A 4,037-nucleotide genomic window follows, 5' to 3' on the forward strand; every position below is an offset into this window, starting at 1 on the left:
ATTTGAGGAAGAGAGAAGAATCCGAAATTAAAAAAATATATATGTTTACAACATGGGCAAGTATTTATAGCAATAACATTAACCGAAAGAGCTAATGTAGGAAGAGTATTCAGAGAAGTGAACATGTTTGGTTTGAGACATCTGAAATTGGAGAGATCTGAGTCAGGAAGCGCGTGGCAAATGTAAGGACGTATTGCTTTTGTCCATGTGGGTGAGTTCAGAGTTGAGATTTAGATTTTGGAGTCACACATCTAAATGATAGTGAAGACAAGCAAGCAGATGAGGCCCTTGGGGAGAGGAGGAGGAGGTGAACACCTAGGAGGGCTGGCCAGAGCACAGTCTTGTCCCCACTCACTGCAGTCAGGCCAACACAACCCTGGCAGGCTTTACCATCCTCCAGTCTCCTCAGGCCCCTGCTGACTTTTCATCCTGTCTCAGGCACATCCCCGCAGATCGTGTGACACACTGTCTTCAGTAAAAAACATTAGCTCCTAATGAAATTCACATCGATAAACTGAGAATAAAAATAGAAGGCACAACTTTCCCCTTAGCAATTTGGTTGAATTTTATCCCTGAAAATTATATATGCTCAGAGTATCATCATTGAATTAAGCATGTAAAAACATTGCTTCTTATTAACTCTTGATCACCAAATTACTATAGGGTATTTTTTTTTTCTGCTGAAATTAAATGAAAGCATTTCAGATTTCTTTAATAGAGGTGGTATTTTAAGGTTAATATTCACTTAAATTGTCCTTATCTCAGCATGGACTGTAGGTTGTCCAAAAGCTCATAAGGTATCAGGCTATATGTTGACCTCCCTGGCTCCACCGTCCTACATTCTCTGTTGAGAACTTTTTGAAGTTTAGATTGCCACCATGGTTTAACGCATTACCTGCTAAAGAAGCTCAGCTATATTTAGTTATGTTTCTTCTTGGCTTGAGAAACACTCAATACAAATTTCCTTTCCCAGATACTCAGATAAAAATTTGGGGGAGAAAAAATCGGTATAAAGTCTCAAAAGCAATGTTTTAACTGTATTTAATATATAATTATTAGTTACTTTCCTCTGGCTCCTTATAGTTGGTCTAACTATTGAATTTAGCAGGCTAACTACTAGCTCTCCTTGTGGGCAACATGGGGGAGTAGGAAAGTGAGAGGTGATGCATGGAAAAGTGGAAAACGGTAGCAGTAACCGGCATGGCTGTGACATGTGAGGTAACAGAGAAGCAACTTCCTACAGTATTCCTTCTTTTTTCATTTTTTAGGGATTATTGCCTTGGGGTATATATACCCGCTAGAGAGAGAAAGAGAGAGAGACAGTGAGAAGGAAAGGGAGAAATCATCCCCCAGAGGGGATGGCCATACCACAATCCCTTCTCCATTCTCCTCCCAGGATCTTAGACATGTAAGGACACGTTTCCCAGCATGAGCTTCAAGCCACTAGGTCCAGGACTTGAACTACCATCAATCATGTGGGAGTCCAGTGACATAACCGTTATGCCATCTGCTGGCTCCAGCATTCCTTCTAATGAGAAAATTATATAGCAGGCAAAAGGGTTAGTGTCAATGAAGTCAGAAATTACAATATGTGGTTTGCTGGAGAAAGAAGAAATTCCAAGATCCTGGACAAGTGTTTCTCACAATACATTCCCAGGATGTTGATAGACACAAAATGCTTCTAGGCACATTAGTTTATATAACTTTTGGGTTAAACAGTTTTATATACAGTGGTTTTCTTAGAGCACTTAATATGCTCATGTATGGGGACCAGCAGATGGCATAACGGTTATGTCATTGGACTCCTATGTAGCTGACCATACTTTGAGCCCTGGACCCACTGGCTTAAAACTCACACCGGTTGCATGTGTGTGCATGCCTGAAGTCTAGAGAGGAGAATGGAGGAGAAGGGACTGTGATGTGGCCATCCCTCTTTGGGCGGCAGGTGATTTCTCACTGTCTCTCTGTCTCTTTCTTTCTCTCTGGCAAGTGCATGTGCCCTATAGAAAAATCTCTCCCCCTCCCTCCCAATATATATATATATATACCAATATATACCATCCTCCAGTCTCCTCATGTATGGCAAAATCTCTGTGAGAGAAAGAGAACGCGTCCTACCTCATAGCAGTAGGAGGCAGTAAGAGAAAATGCCTGGTTACCCGAGGGTTGGTGAACTCCCCAGATTCCACATTTCCCTTTGCACAGCTGAACTGTGTTGTTGGAGCTACTTTGCCATCAGAGACAGAGAAATTCCTGGGAATTGATGTCCTCCCTGTTTCCCCACCACCTATGCTATCACTGCCCAAGTGCACAAGGCAATGACCAGAGCCAGAGTAGGAGAGACCTGCTCTCTTGCTGATAACAGCAGCAACTACAATACATTGGGTAATTCACACTCTTAGAGTTACTCCTGCCTGCACCACAGAATCAGGCTGAGGTTCAAACTGCCTGACCCTGGACTGCTGCCACGTTCTCCCTACCCCTTCTCCACCTGGCTCACTGACCCCTCACTGCATTCTCCTGGGAGCCCTCCCTTAAAAGGACAAGTCTTCAAACATTTCCTGAAAAATGTACATTATAAAAAAAACTGTCCATGAATTTCAAAAAATGTTTTGCACCAAAATAAACATGTACTGTAATTTCATTTCTTTACGAACTTTTTGAAGATCTCTCATATATCCTTTGCATACAAATCCTTGTCTCTGCCTCAGTTCCGGAAGTCAGGCTGTAAAGATATTCAGCATCACTCCTTAGAGTGCCTTGAACGCCAGACTAAGGTTTCTCATTGAAACTTCTTGTTTTCTTCCAGGTAGTTGGCATGGTTTGGAAACTGGATAGTTTTGACAGGTTTAATTCTAAGCAAAGGCAAGCAAGCCTCTAGCATTTGTGAGGTTCCAGGTAGGAGAATAAAGTTAGAACCATGTATCATAAATTATGCTAAACCCTCCTATGTAGTACTGTCTCTTTTCCTATTTTTTTCAATGGTTTTCCAATAATGCAAATTTTTTTTTTACATTTGCTAATTCGTGGTTCCTTCAGAATCACAAATTGAAATACAAACAGAAGCAAAAAAATGGGTGCATAATCCAACTACATAATTCATTTTTCTTACTTAGGTAACCCGAACTCAAATCCTCCAAGTCCTGAAGCACTGTTTGCCCTGTTTGTGAGTAGGAAACTGTCATGGTCTGCTCACCAAAGCTGTTCAAATGATATAAGCCACTGGGACTACTCGCAAAACTGTGTATCACTCGAACAGTTAAAAACAAAGAAAACAACAACAAAACAGTGGCGGGGCATGAAAAAATTGTGGAAAAGTATTTATCAGGGCCTAAACTGTGTTCATCAGGAGAGGGGATGTTTAGAGATGTAGGTTGTGCTATCCAGCCGAGTGCCTCACCCAAGTGCTTGTGTTGCTTACTAAATTGTGTATGCGTGTGTGTGACTATACTCTATCAGGCCATCTAAAATGCAGAAATAGAGCCGGCTTGCCCAGGTTTAAGGACTACATTACACAGAAAAATGCTGTTTGACAACATTATTTTATGAGCACCATGTCAATAGAAAGAAATAGATACCAAACCAATCATGTAATGATTTTAAAAGAGAAATCTATAAATAAAAGAATAAAGATGGAGTCAGTGTGGCATGGAGGTTAAAGTGCTGGTTCCCACAGGGTCGACTGTACAGTTCAAGTTCTGGATCTGGCAGTTTGCAAAACATTCTGGGCACATGAGTATGCAGGCCCAAAATCCAGACAGGAGAATGGAGGAGAGGAGATTGCAATGTATTCAGCATCTGAGGAAGGGGCCAATTTCTCACTTTCCTTCTTTCTGTCCCTCTCTGGTGAGCACATGCTCTCTATGGGAAAAAGAAAAAGAAAAAAAAAAAACTAAATTAAAAAAAATAGAAGACCATGTAGTGTTTTTATGTAAGAGTTAAAGTGATATAACTGATATGCATGGTTTGTAAGTTAAAATACATTTTACCGTGTTTTTCTCTTTCACATGGAAAAGACAGATTGAAATACATTCCAG

This window comes from Tupaia chinensis, unplaced genomic scaffold (genome assembly GCF_000334495.1).
Source record: "Tupaia chinensis unplaced genomic scaffold, TupChi_1.0 Scaffold000498_1, whole genome shotgun sequence".
In the NCBI taxonomy this organism is placed as follows: domain Eukaryota; kingdom Metazoa; phylum Chordata; class Mammalia; order Scandentia; family Tupaiidae; genus Tupaia; species Tupaia belangeri.